Source organism: Lolium rigidum, chromosome 3 (genome assembly GCF_022539505.1).
Source record: "Lolium rigidum isolate FL_2022 chromosome 3, APGP_CSIRO_Lrig_0.1, whole genome shotgun sequence".
Taxonomy (NCBI): domain Eukaryota; kingdom Viridiplantae; phylum Streptophyta; class Magnoliopsida; order Poales; family Poaceae; genus Lolium; species Lolium rigidum.
This window is the reverse complement of record NC_061510.1, coordinates 336,856,331-336,871,800: the sequence shown is the minus strand read 5'-3', so window position 1 is coordinate 336,871,800 and position 15,470 is coordinate 336,856,331. Positions and strand designations below refer to the sequence as shown.

Genomic DNA, 15,470 nt, shown 5'->3' with positions numbered 1-15,470 from the left:
TATGAGTTGAGGCATATGGATCAATAGTGGGATTTGTCCATCCCGATGACTGGATAGATATACTCGGGCCCTCTCGGTGGAATGTCGTCTAATGTCTTGCAAGCATATGAATGAGTTCATAAGAGACCACATACCACGGTACGAGTAAAAGAGTACTTGTCGGAGACGAGGTTGAACAAGGTATAGAGTGATACCGAAGATCAAACCTCTGGACAAGTAAAATATCGCGAGACAAAGGGAATTGGTAATGTATGTGAATGGTTCATTCGATCACTAAAGTCATCGTTGAATATGTGGGAGCCATTATGGATCTCCGGATCCCGCTATTGGTTATTGGTCGGAGTGAGTACTCAACCATGTCCGCATAGTTCTCGAACCGTAGGGTGACACACTTAAAGTTGGATGTTGAAATGGTAGTTCTTGAATATGGAATGAAGTTGGAATATTTGTTCGGAGTCCCGGATGTGATCCCGGACATCACGAGGAGTCCCGGAATGGTCCGGAGAATAAGATTCATATATAGGATGTCATTTTATGTGAATAAAATGTCGCGGAAGGTTCTATGGAAGGTTCTAGAAGGTTCTAGAAAAGTCCGGAAGAAACCACCAAGGAAGGTGGAGTCCACAAGGGACTCCACCCCCATGGCCGGCCAACCCTAGTGGGGGAGGAGTCCCAAGTGGACTCCCCTTAGGGGCCGGCCACCCCCACATGGGAGGTGGGAATCCCACCTTTGGGTGGGAGTCCTAGTTGGGCTAGGATTGCCCCCTCCTATGGAAGGATTTGGTTCGGGTCTTATTCGAAGACTTGGACACCACCTCTTGGGGTTCCACCTATATAATGAGGGACAAGGGGAGGGGGCCGGCCACCTCAAACACCACCAAGGTGGCCGCACCCCTATAGTGGCCGGCGCCCCCCTCTCCCCAAACCCTAGCCGCCTCGCTCCTCCACTTCCCGCACGCTTAGCGAAGCTCCGCCGGACTTCTCCACCACCACCGACACCACGCCGTCGTGCTGTCGGATTCAAGAGGAGCTACTACTTCCGCTGCCCGCCGGAACGGGGAGGTGGACGTCGTCTTCATCAACAACCGAACGTGTGACCGAGTACGGAGGTGCCGCCCGTTCGTGGCGCCGGAACCGATCGTGATCAAGATCTTCTACGCGCTTTGCAAGCGGCAAGTGAACGTCTACCGCAGCAACAAGAGCCTCATCTTGTAGGCTTTGGAATCTCTTCAAGGGTGAGACTCGATACCCCCTCGTTGCTACCGTCTTCTAGATTGCATCTTGGCTTGGATTGCGTGTTCGCGGTAGGAAAATTTTTGTTTTCTATGCTACGTTATCCTACACAAGCGACAAACTCAGGTATAAGCATTACATTGATTAAGACATACACATTACGACTTGTTTGTTGTATCTTAATATGGGTCTGTCCGACTCTTGCTAAATTCTTTAGCTGAATCCGTGTAAGTCGGAATAGCATCGCCATACCCATGACAAGTGGAAACGAGTCATGGGCTGATATACACATTAGTCTAAGTAGTGTGTTCAGCATAATTTCGATGACTAAGGACAATCTAGTATGAACAACATGAATATACAGTTCCACAATCGAATCACATATTCAATGATGCATATCAGCTGTTCATACAAGGACAACTTAATAAGTTTATGAATACATTGGTAATTACATCACACATGATTACCTCTAGGACATATTCCCAACAAGGTTCTCTTCCACCTCAAGAGCTCTCACTTGAAGATCAATAAAGCTCTTTGCGGTTGCCTCCTTCTCTTTGCGCCGAACCTCTTCCCTCTCGGTGATGACCTCTTCCTTCTTGACCATCAACTCCCTCAAGGTCTCTTGGAACGTCATTGAGGAAGCTTGACGGTGCATCTCGATCTTGGTTGCCTTGTGGCCAGGTGGCCGTTTGGCACGGCCAGCACCACCTGCCTCTTCGGTTGCATCGGCGCCTAGGCTTTGGCCATCGTATACAGGGTCGATGGTACCGTCCGTTGATGAATTGCCATTACCCTTCTTCTTCGCCATCTCAAGTTTCTTCCAAAGAGCGTAGCTTATTTCCCACTTCTTGGTGTCCTTGAGCAACATCCATCAATGGCTCATTGTAAAGCCCTTGCTGTCGTAGGATCTCTAGTGGTGCTCCAAAGCATAAACAACCTATACACACACAAAAAAAAACAATGATATATGCTCTCATATGTGCTACGAACATTGAGACGATGGAAAGAGGTTTACCATGTCAACGGAGGAGATACCGCTTATTTGCCTTCCAGTAACCGTCTCGTATGAGCCTTGGAACCGTCTACACTCGGCATGGACAAAGATCCACCTCTTTGAAAGGGAGAGATCTTTGCGTTCACTATAGAAGGGTTTTTTCACACACCAACCGATGCTCATGGAAGTAGTTGCCCACACGGTTCCAATAAGCATTACCCTTTTGCTCGGCACCGCAAAGTGGATCTTGGGAAATCTCAATCCAAGTGGAGCATAGCATCTTGTCCTCTTCAACGTTGTAACTCGCCGTCCTTTAGCTGATCTTCTTGCCATCGGCAAGCGTGGCGGCAAGTGACACGGCCAATGTGGGCGCGGTGGCCTGGGTGATTTCCCCGGCCATGCCTTGGGTGTAGCCGTCGTACTCAGTATAGTCGCCTTCTTCCTCTCGGCGCCCTCGTAGATCATGTCCTGCATGATGGCCTTGCCGTGCGCGGGCCGACATTCTTGCGCACATAGCGGTCGCCCTCACTAGCTGGGATGGCAGAAGTGCGCAAAGAAAAGAGAGCATTTTTCCCTTTAATTTCCATTTACAGACTAATTATAAGGGATTAGGCTCCCTTGTTCCCTTTCCTCATCCTTAATCAAATCCCATAACCACGAACCATACATCTAACTTTATTTCAAGTGCCCTATCCCATTAACTCCCATTTCCCACTTTTAATTCTCTCCAACAAAACGCGCTGTTATATAAAGTGCGAGGAGGCTGAGCACTTGCAAATTCCTTGCCCTGAGACTGAGAGCACAGTAGGCCTTGCCTCGCCTCGCCACCACCGCATGTCACCACTCTGCTGCCGATGCCCGCTCCACAGCTGGAATCTCCTCAGATTTGATTTTCCCTCGTTTGGTACTATATTACGTGCTCATGACCTCGTTGATCCGGTCAGAATATGTCACACTAGCTCGGTTCAGCGGATTAGGGATGAGAGGTCTCGGGCAATGCAGTGTGCTTTGCTTAGCGGGAATCGTTCCCAAGTGATGGAGTGCTAGTAGGTTACTGTATTATTCTAGTCAATGTGACTCGTACGGAATAGCCATACTCTTCTTTGTGGCTAACGTTGATGTTCAGTTTAGTCGACGTGCTGGCTGAGCTTGTTGTTTTAGGCTTTGCCGTGATGATTGTAAAGGACGACGATGAGTGTACCCTTGGCGTGATTATACCCGATCTGAGACTAATATCTGAGCAAACGCCCTTGATATTTTGCTTGACTTGCTAACAGATTACTAAGTGTTCATCGCTTATTTGGTTTATTACTATGTTGAATACATGGAAATAAGTACGAGTTTCATTCGTCGGTCGTTTTTCGTGTTTGTTAGTGTAGTTTTAGGTCAACGTCCTCTATTCTATGCTTGACATCATCGGTGATGGTTGCGTCGTTTGAGGCCTTAGCACGACGACTTTCTATATATCTACTACAACAAGATCTACTACGATAAGATTTGTTTGGCTCTGGCTCTGGCTCTGGTGATGGAGGGGCAAGGACAGCAGCGTGTCTTGAGCTCGTGCTAATATTAGTCGTCGCTATGTGATCCAAATACCTATTGTATTTTTTATTACTTTTTTACATTGATGATTATTACTAGATAGGTGCGATTTTCAAAAAAGCACTACATTCGAATTTGTGTTACAGTAGGATAAGAAAATAACGAAATCATCTATGTTGAATCTCACGATTAGTAGAGAAAAATCTATGGAGAATGCTGCCAACAAATGGTTGTGGCAAACTACATCAATTTCTGCTCTCGAAGATCTACTCCTGGGCGTTCAGGTCATGTCCAGCAAATGGAACCCAACCTGTCATCATATGGAGATGACATGGTTTAGTTTGGAGCAACTCTACCAGCCCGTAAATTTAGTTTGAGGGTTTGGTTTCTTTTGCAAGACCAGACAATCAGACACCTCAAAACGGTCAAAATCATTTTTTTTAGCCCCAACCTGCATACAAGCCCGCGATAGCTATAGTTGGAGTTTCGGAGTCGATTTTGTAGTCAACCTGTATACGGTCAACACACTCGCAACAACTCGCGCCAACACATTTCCCCAATAAACTCGCCGGAGTCCGGCCAAATTTCGACGAACTTCCACGCAATCCGACCGAATATTAACAAAAAAACGAACGTCCACATAATCCAACCGAATATTACCAAAAATAGAACCACTCTTGCTGGAATTGGCCGCCGGTTGGATTGAATTCAACGAGCATGGGCGGCACCGGAGCAGGCAGTAAGTAGGGGCGGTGCGCCGGGGCGAGCGGAGAGCAGGGGTGCCACCGGGGCGTGCTGCACGCGCGGAGAGGTGGCCAACGGGCTCACACGCAGAGGTGGGCGGCGGGCGGCCAGCGGGCTCGCGCGCGGGAGGCGGGCGGCCGGCATGCATGTGAGGAAGAAAAATGAGAAAAAACAGTTGGAATATTCTAGAGTATACCTTTTTAGTGTCTTATTTTAGGGGGTCTAGTAAGCGGGATTGATTTTTACCCGCAAATCACATTTTTTCGGCCTACACTCAAATATATGAGGTTTGCGGTTTGCATTGTTCCCTAGAGTTGCTCGGAGGAGACGCCTACTGCTGTTTTCTTCCTAAGCGCAGCTATGTGACAGCCGGAGCCCGGATAAATCACTGAAGGATCTTGCTAAAGATCTGCATGTGATTTTCTCGCGTATTAATAAGAAGATTCATAGGTTCCCTCCCTGACTTCAATGCAGGTAGTGCGCAACGAACAGAGATCATTTCCCCCCTTGAATTTCCTTTCCTTGGACAAATTACGAGGAATTAGGCTCCCTTCTTGCTCTCCTTTCTCATCCCTAATCAAATCCCATAACCACGAATCATACATCTAATTTTATTTCAAGTCACCTACCTCATTTAACTCCCATTCCCCGTTTTTAATTCCGTTAGACCAAACGCCCTGTTATTATATAAAGTGCGAGGAGGCTGAACACTTCGGAATTCCTTGCCGGGAGACTGAGAGGAGAGTAGGCATTGCCTCGCCGACGCTGCATCTTGATCCATGACCTAACCAAATCCACTGCCTGTCACCCCTCCGCCGATGCCCGCTCCACAGCTGGAGTCTTCTCATATCTGATTTTCCCTCGGTTGGTACTGTATTGCGCGCTCGTGACCTCGTCGATCCGTTCAGGATATGTCACGCCAACTCGGTTCGACGGATTCACCGGCAGTGGACACGGATTAGGGATGGGAGGTCTCGGGCAATGTAGTGTGCTTTGCTTAGTGGGAATGGTTCGACCACGGAGACATCCAAGTACGCTTCTGTCTTGTTCAAGTCAATGCAATTCGTAAGGAATAGCAATATTCTTCGTTGTGCCTAACGTTGTTTAGTCAACGTGGCGGCTGAGCTAGTAGTTTTAGGCTTGTAATGATGATTTTGAAGGATGGTATCTGAGCGATGGATCTACCCTTTGGCGTGACTATACCCGATCCGATACTAATATATTAGAAAATTCCCTTGATTTCTGCTAGAATTGCTAAGAGTTTTTGAAGTGTTTATTGGTTATTTGGTTTACTACTACTGAACAGATGCTATGAGTTTTGTTCTTGCTCGTTTGTTGTGAGCCTGTGATGAATCGCAAGGGCGGTATCTGAGTAAGGTTGCTCTTGAAAAAGGCCTTCTTCGGTGATTATGCATCCTAATCTGATCATTTATTCTGAGCAAACATGATCACATGTCCGTGCTTTTCCACTTTAAAGTTTAACCTTCAGTGAGTGCTCCACAATGGTGCTCTGCTTGAAATATTTGGTGACAGTTAATTCATTGGTTCAGTAATTTCCCCTTGCTTACATGTTTTCTGCTATGAATCATAAGGGTAGTATCTGAGTAAGGTAGCTCTTGGCCTCCTTCGAATTATACATCCTAATCTGATCATGTGTTCTTAGCAGACACGTGCATTTCTAAAATGAAAAGCAACTCACTGGTTGTTCGTGTTTTTAGAGCAGACTGCCATCTTTTTTGGCATGTATTTATCTTTCAATAACGAGCACAACTACCGGTTTGCTGTGATGAATCTGCAAGAATGCTGAGTAAGGTAGCTTTTGAAAAGGTACTCCCTCATTGATTTGAAATAATTATAAATTTGCTACCTAAGCTGTTTCATTTTTCTCGGGGCAAATCGGTTTGTATAGGTCGAATGTTGATCACAAGTGCATAGTTCGGCTGATCAAATCGTGATTAGTTGAACAAACTCTATATGACAGTCATCACCACAAATCTTCTCTGGAGAAATAAACAATTTTCGTGTATCCTTTGATTTGTTGATTTGGTGCTCATGCCCATACGACTAATCGCGCAGGCGCTCTGTTCTGCAAAGTTTCGATGATGGAGCACGTCCGCCGTTGGTACAGATTACGTGATGGTTGGCGGCGTAATAGTTGAGCCGCACGCCGACTATAGTGCCACCCATATTTTGGCCAAATATCGGCGGCGTGACATTTTTAACCTGTGCTGCTACTATTTTTTCACGCCTATATATAAGCTATTTTCTACTAGTGCCAGCCTATGGACGGGATAAACGGTGGTCATGCGCACGCAGGTAAAGGACGCCACCATCGCCGTCGTCCCATATGACTCAGCCGTGTAGTTTAGGTTTAATGTGAATGGAAATTTGGTTGCATTCACACCAACATTGTCCCCTAACTCCAGTAGCGTCCCCTAAACAGTCACCTACCGGGATTTAGAGTGCGCTGGACGTTTGACTGCATTCAGCCCCGCTTTCCAAAGCCCTTTTCGGTTCGGCGCAGCTCAATACGGTGGCCGGCGCCCTGAGCCCACCCCCGCTACACAGAGGATGGTGCGGGGGCACCAGACGCAATTAAAAGCGATGTGACGAGTGGAGGGCCAGCCGTGTCATCCACACAGAGTTTCCGCTCACCCGTTCCCTACCTCTGGCCAAGGAAAATAAATTTCTGTGGATAACATTGCAGTTTCCCTAGACGCGCAGGGAGACGTCTCATCACACCTTGTCATGCATGCCAGCGTTTTAATAAGAGCCACTACCCCTCGCCTGCCTCTGGTGTATAAAATGGGGTGCTCGCTCATCACCGTTCGCACTCAAATCTAGCGTTGCTTCGACGCCACCCAACTTTCTAAACACACACTCCATGGCAATTTCAACTGCCCGCTGAGAGGACGCGCGTGGTCGTGGACGCGTCCGCCAAGGCCGTGGCAGGGGCAGGGTCAGCCGTGCAGCACACTCGCTGTCTCCTGCACGCTTTTTGTCGCTGAGGAAGATGAGATGGAATGCCTCCATGAAAAGTACTTAGAGTTCACCGTCCTCGTCAACAACGATCCTTTCGGGAAGAAGAAGCTCTCGAAAAAGTTCACGGAATTTCTCGCCGGCCGGAAGCCGGCTGGGGTGAACATGCAGGAAGCAAGCAATGACTTTCGCTGGTGGCCCGTGGAGGTCTTGTTCGATAGGAAAGGGAAGATCTACCTCCATATCGGGTTGGAGAAGTTCGCCCGCGCCGACAATCTGGAGGCCGACTTCTTGGTGAACTTCCACTACGATGGCGACGACGAGATAAGAACCAAGGTGTTCGACGACGAGTCTTTCCCCATGCACTACCACTACGACTCAGGCGACGACAGCGATGATGGCATGGAAGAAGGTGAGGGCCAGCAGAACCTCTAGTTTAGGTTTTTATGCCCTCTTTTGACGCGTAGCCAAGGTTTTTGGATGTTCTTTGTCAACCATTTCAATGTTTTTTTATGTAAAAGCGACGAAGCATTTTCAAAATCATGAATAAAGTATTTACTTTAAATAAAATAAAGTTTGATGGCTGCGTTTGGGGAACACGGCTGTAAACGGACTCCCCCAAACACGACACAATGGTGCGGCACCCTCCAATCCAACGCTTTTGCAGGACGCGGTTTGGGAACACAACTGGAAAAACTCTAAATTGTTCTATGCCAATTCTATAGGACGCCCACACCAGGATGAAGAGCTGGTGGAATCTTAAAACCACATCAATATTGCTAGCAACTACATCTCACTTTTTTTTCTCCTGGCAACTACTTACGAGGTACTACCTCTGTCCGCGTTTAATTGACGCAGCCATCAGCTAATTACATACCTGTTTGCATGCCACTCCGCGTCAATTAAAGACGAACGGAGGGAGTAGTACAAAATCCGGCGCCACGGCCTCTTCCACATGGCCACGGCCCATCCATGCGAAATCACCTCCCCCTCTTCTACAAACCTTTTGGCTCTTTTCGCTCCAAGCTCAAAACTCCTCAGATCCGTTGGGCACACACCTTGAAGGTGCGACTGGTTTCCATTACCATGGTATACCGTATTACGCATTAGTGACACGTAATACGTGTTGGTCCGTTTAGAATGTGTTTCCCAAACTCGTTTATCGGATTTGCCTGCGGTGGATGCGGATTTAGGGATGGGAGGTCTCAGAAGATGTAGCGTGCTTTGCTTAGTACGAAGCGGTCGTACAGCACGAACACGGAGTACATTGCTACCTTGTGTAGCTGGATGCAATTCGTAGTAGCAGAAAGGTACATTGCTACCTTGTGTAGCTGGATGCAATTCGTAGTAGCGACCTTTCTGCGAGTAGCGTCGATGTTTACTCGATTCTGATGCTGACTGCGTACCTTAGAGCATGTTTAGCAGGCTCCTTACTTTTCTGCCCCGTATTTCGCCGCTTTTTCGGCCCCTATAAAAAAATGCGCGACGCTCCGTCTAGCAGACCCCGTATTTGACCCCGTATATTTGTAAATTTAAAACCCCGGGAAACTTGTTCATTCATAGTTTGTCGATCATACATAGGTATCGATGTACCTACATACAAAATGCGCGATCATGGATCGCGACTTCTAGTCGGAGAGGTCGATGATGTACCCGTCGGCCTCCGCCTCCGCCTCCCGCGCCTCCGCCTCCTTCACGGCGGCGATGGCCGCCGCCCTATCTTCCTCCTCCGCCCTCTTCCTCTCGTCGGCGTCCTTGAGGGACTCTTCAATCGCCTTCAAGAAGGCGGGGTCCTGGTCCTCGTCTTCCTCCTCCTCCTCGCCGGCGAGCGGAGCACCTCCGCCGCTGGTGTTCCCGATGGTCGCCCTCCATGCCTCGTTCACCCGGCGGCGGCACTCCCACTCGGCGCGCCACTCCTCGAACTTGGGGCCGCTCATCGGTTTGAGCGGCGGGTCCTCGTGGTACCAGCGGCCGCCCCGCGTGAAGTCAAGGAGCTTCAGTGGGACGAACGCGCCGCCGTCGTACTTGCAGGCCGCGCGGCGGCTCCTGGCGGCGGATCTTTTGCATTGAAGCCGCCAGGCATCCTCCACGTTGTCCGGCGAGCGGGATCGCGGGAGTCCATGCCGGAGATGGGGTGGAATGCGGCGCGGGGTGATACGTCTCCGACGTATCGATAATTTCTTATGTTCTATGCCATATTATTGATGATACCTACATGTTTTATGCACACTTTATGTCATATTCGTGCATTTTCTGGAACTAACCTATTAACAAGATGCCGAAGTGCCGATTCTTTGTTTTCTGCTGTTTTTGGTTTCAGAAATCCTAGTAACGAAATATTCTCGGAATTGGACGAAATCAAAGCCCGGGGGCCTATTTTCTCACGAAGCTTCCGGAAGTCCGAAGGAGAGACGAAGAGGGGCCACGGAGGGGCCACACTATAGGGCGGCGCGGCCCCCTTGGCCGCGCGGCCCTGTGGTGTGGGGCCCCCGTGCCGCCTCTTGACCTGCCCTTCCGCCTATAAAAAGTCTCCGTGACGAAACCCCCAGTACCGAGAGCCACGATACGGAAAACCTTCCAGAGACGCCGCCGCCGCCGATCCCATCTCGGGGGATCCAGGAGATCGTCTCCGGCACCCTGCCGGAGAGGGGAATCATCTCCCGGAGGACTCTACACCGCCATGGTCGCCTCCGGAGTGATGAGTGAGTAGTTCACCCCTGGACTATGGGTCCATAGCAGTAGCTAGATGGTTGTCTTCTCCTCATTGTGCTTCATTGTTGGATCTTGTGAGCTGCCTAACATGATCAAGATCATCTATCTGTAATTCTATATGTTGTGTTTGTCGGGATCCGATGGATAGAGAATACTATGTCATGTTAATTATCAAGTTATTACCTATGTGTTGTTTATGATCTTGCATGCTCTCCGTTTCTAGTAGAGGCTCTGGCCAAGTTTTTACTTTTAACTCCAAGAGGGAGTATTTATGCTCGATAGTGGGTTCATGTCTCCGTGAATGCAGGGGAGTGACAGACAACCCCTAAGGTTATGGATGTCTTTGTTGCCACTAGGGATAAAACATTGATGCTATGTTCGAGGATGTAGTTATTGATTACATTACGCACCATACTTAATGCAATTGTCACGTTGCTTTGCAACTTAATACTGGAGGGGTTCGGACGATAACTCGAAGGTGGACTTTTTAGGCATAGATGCGGTTGGATGGCGGTCTATGTACTTTGTCGTAATGCCCAATTAAATCTCACTATACTTATCATGTCATGTATGTGCATTGTTATGCCCTCTCTATTTGTCAATTGCCCGTCTGTAATTTGTTCACCCAACATGCTTTTATCTTATGGGAGAGACACCTCTAGTGAACTGTGGACCCCGGTCCATTCTTTAATACTGAAATACAAATCTGCTTGCAATACTTGTTTTACTCGTTTTCTCTCGCAAACAATCATCTTCCACACAATACGGTTAATCCTTTGTTACAGCAAGCCGGTGAGATTGACAACCTCACTTGTTTCGTTGGGGCAAAGTACTTTGGTTGTGTTGTGCAGGTTCCACGTTGGCGCCGGAATCTCCGGTGTTGCGCCGCACTACATCCCGCCGCCATCAACCTTCAACGTGCTTCTTGACTCCCTACTGGTCCGATTAAACCTTGGTTTCTTACTGAGGGAAACTTGCCGCTGTGCGCATCACACCTTCCTCTTGGGGTTCCCAACGGACGCGTGTCGAACGAAAAGACAATACGTCAATCACGCGCATCACGGGGGAGTGAGGAATTTCTCGCCGGAGCAGGATGGAGGAGGCGGCGGCGCACGGCGGAGCTAGGGTTGCGAGTGAGGGGTTAACCCCTCACTCGCACCTGCGCCCAGTATAAGTAGGGGGCGGCGGGGCCGATTTCGTGGGCCCCGTATTCCGCCGAAACGGGGCGGCCCGAATACGGGGCCTGCTAGACGGCCCAAACCGCGCCTGCCCCGTATCTCGCCGGAATTTTACGGGGTGGGCGGGTTAATTATAAGGGGCCTGTTAGACATGCTCTTATTTTCTCATTCACCTGGATGTGGGTCGTACGTATCGACCGACCTGATTTGAACCCCCCCCCGCCTCCCGTGTCGCTCCGCTGGGGGCGACGGCAAAACCGTAGCGCCACCTTCCCCCTCCCCCTCCTCCCCTAGCCTCGCCGCCACCAGAGGGGCTGTCGGGCAAGCCCGTGCGGCACCGAGGAAGGTGGCGCGGGGATCTCGCCGCTCTGCCTCGCGCAGAGGGCTTCGGAACGCCAGGGCGGTGACCCCGGGCGGGGTGGACGGCGTCGATTCGGCGGCGGGTGGCGTCCGTGGTGCGTGCCCTCCCCCTCCCTCGGCCTTGCGGGCGGCAAGGAGGTGGTGGCCGGAGGTTAGGGGCCGGGCTGAGCCGCTGGCCCTGGTCCCAGATCTAAAGCTCGAAGCCTCTCCTGGCCCGATTTGCTCCTCCCCTGCCTTATCTGGTGTTGGGCGGTCTCCGTCGGTCCAGGTGCAAGGTGGGCTGGTTCGGTGCGGGCAGGTACCGGGGGAAACCCTTGTCCAGCGGTGGTGGCCATGACGGTGACGGTGCTGTGAGCGTCGTGCTCCTTCTTGAAGGCCGCGTCGAGGTATCGTCCTTCACTACCCCTCCATGTCTTGGGTGAAATCCCTGGTTCCCCTTTCGAATGACGGCGGCGTTGCGATGTCGTTCACCTTCCTGGAGGCGCCGTTTTGGGGACTAAAGGGATGGTGGTTGAGCAATTTGTCGGAGGTGGCCGTGGCGACTCTAGTCGTTTCAGCTTTGCCGCGTCTTCGTCCAACAACTGTGGCCTGCTATGGTGATTAAAGCTTTGGTGGTGGTGATCGGTTGGTGGAGCTCCTGCAGCGTCTTTAATGGGTTCTTCCTGGCAGCATGCTTCCGGTGCTCCCCGGTGTTCTAGGGTGAACTCCTTCTCCTCCGGACGGATCGGCGCTCTTCGAGCCAGGGTGAGGGACATGGGGTCCCTTCCGGAGGTGAAGACGACGGAGTAAGGGCTCTGATGTTCCGGCTGAAGCGGACGATGGCGTGTTGCTAGGTGCTTCCTCCTTTGATGTGTACCCCATAGTTTTTAGTCTGTAGTGTTGGGTTGTGGCATTGGTGCCTCAAGCTGTGCCCATGTGTCTATCTTCTATGTGCTTGTGTTGCCGGTTGCCTCTAAGTTACGTGTAAGCACGTTTGTATTTGCCATTGTCAGCGTTATTAATTTAACGCGGGGCTTAGGCCTACTATTTATATTAAAAAACTCTCGCCTGGGTATTGCCCAATCTGAGACTAATATCTGAGCTAACTCATATGTTCTGACTTTTTCTGTATGCCTAATCTTTTGGAATGTGCAGACCATTTGCCAAGCTGTCTTACATCGATTATTTATTGGTATGCCACAATTTTTTTTTTTTGTTTGCTGTGATAAATCAAATTGACGGTATATAAGTAAGGTGGCTTTAAAAATGGCTCTGCATTGATTATGCATCATAATCTGATCATATATCCTAAGCGATCAGGCACAAATCTTATTTTTTTGAAATGACAAATATTAATCTGACTGCAAGTGTTTTTTCTTTTTGAATAAAAACGTATCCTTCAGTAGGTCGCTTCACAATGATCTGAACAGACGAGATTGCCCTATTCTGGTTTGGCCCGACAGTTGTCCGGGACCACGGGACACTCTACATGCTTGACTAGTCCCTCGGCACGAAGCTGATGATGTGGGTTAACGAGACCAATGAGTGATGCTCGGCAGAGGGTTGAGCACGGCGGCTGATGGAGCATGACTTCCCACTGGAGAGATGCAGGGTCATCGCCATCTGGAGGATGACAGTGTAATTGACATGTTTGTCTACCTGGGGTGTGCTTGCTGCACATGTGGACCATGGTGTATAACTGTGCACGGTTTTCTTGGCTGTGTATCGATTTTTTTTAGATAGCTGTATATCTACTTTTAACTGTAACAAACGAAAGGTTCAGTTTGTGTATTCCTGATGTGCGATATCTGTTTTTGCTCCGAATGCAACGACGTCAATATTCAGCACAGTACAACCCTTATGCTAGTGCATTTTCTGCAAGTTTTGAAATAGAGGACATGCAAAAATTTCAGTTGGATCATTTTAACCACTTTTCAGCGCCAGCTTTTTCTTACTAAGAAACAATCCATTTTCTACCATATCAGAATTTTCAATTTTTGCACCACGTAAGTTTATCCAGTTATTGACATGCAGATAACATGTGTTGTGTTGATCCCAAATTCTTCATCATTTGTTCGGTTTCAGAAACGTTCATGGCAAACATGTCTGTTTAATTGTTCCAATTGTGCCCTCGCAGAAATTATTTGATTGAGCTGCAGACAGTGTACAATTGTTTCTGGTAGTTTGACACTATGCGTGCCCAACAAGGATATTGGTTATATAAATATCTATCAAATGAATGAGATATGTAGGACGAAAGCAACGGCATTTTTTTATACTTTCTGAAACTATATGGTTATGTATATATATTAGTGATTAAAGTTATGAATCAAAAACCTGGTGAAAAAAATGTGCCTTTTATTTTAGGACCGTGGCAATACCAAGCTTCATCCGGACAGACTTAGGTGAGCTGACATGTTAGGGCATCTCCAGTGGGCCGACCTAAACGGTTCTAGGCTGTCCGTTTCGGTCCGCGCGAACAGATAAACCGCCCGCCCACGGTTTAAGGTTATGGTTAGGGTTAGGGTTAACACTAAGATCCACCGAAACACGTATGGGCTTAGGAAAGGGGTCCCGAATATTGGGTAGCCATTATTAAATCAGATCGTATAATCTCTACTATATTAAATGGCTAGAGGTGGTGTCCCATGGTACGTCGTCTCTGTCTCCGCATCCCTTCCCCGCCTATACGCGGATGGGCCTGGCCCATCGAAATGTCCCGTCTTCGCGCAATCTCATCCTCGCAAAAGAAAACAAACTGGCTGACACGTTTTCTCTAAGAAAAAACTTCCACGCACGATCTCAGTTCGTGCGCCGCCCCAATCCCCCGGGGAATCTAACGTCGCCTCCACAGCTCCCGGCGCCCGCGCTTCTCCCGTACCGCAACATGCGGCTCCCAACTTCATAGCCGTCTGAGTTCCAACCATTCTGCAGCAGGCCATGTAAGTCCAGGCGTATCCGTAGACGCAGGCGCGGCGACATCTGCCGACACGACATACTGGTTGTAGGCACCTGGACCGCCGGAGCAGCGCGGACGAGACACCAGGTGGCACTTAATCGAGGCTGGGGAACGGGGAGGACATGACGCCGAAGATTGGTGGTTGCGGGCGCTTGCGGTGGAGACAAGGGAGACTGTCGCGTCTGCGATTTGCTACGGGCGGTAGAGGTGGAGATGCGAGGAGGCCACCACGGCGGTGATTTGGCAGAGGTGGAGACATGGGAGGCTATGGCGGCCCAGGGACGGCGGAGATTTCCGTGTTGGCTGTCCCGTCGGCCATGGCTCCTTCGGGGAGATCTACCATGGTTCGTCCCAGCGACCATCTGATTGGTGTTTTGTTTCTTTGCACCCGCAGTTAGCTAAACCGATCAACTGCTGTTGTATTTCTGTGCGTCTACAGGCACCAACGTCCAGAACAAAGAGGAGGTCGCCATCAAGCTTGTGAGTTCCTCCATCCATCACTTTCCGCCTCACACCTCAATGCGCCTTGTGAATTTGTGATAAAGGTTCTTATCGATTGCTTCACACTTCTTAATAGGTATCTCTGAATGCAAGGTTCCCTCAGCTGATCTACGAGTCAGGAAGCTCTGAGGGGAAAGTAATCATACAATTTTTCCACTCTTATCATATCCAATTAATCTCGTTGTTCTCATTTTCGAGCATTAGTTCTCCTTTGTTACCATAGCTGAGATTCCAAATGTCATGTGTTTTAGCATAGAGGATGATTACAGCCTCCTGTTGATGAACT

The 15,470-nt window shown here is 49.3% G+C and overlaps 1 non-coding gene across 1 annotated transcript; it reads left to right on the top strand.

Annotated features, from left to right (window-relative positions):
• Window positions 1-5,852: 5,852 nt before the first annotated feature.
• LOC124704853 lies at window positions 5,853-5,961 on the top strand. The gene has a single exon (XR_007003726.1). It is a non-coding gene; the product is annotated as a small nucleolar RNA Z118/Z121/Z120 (small nucleolar RNA).
• Window positions 5,962-15,470: the final 9,509 nt, after the last annotated feature.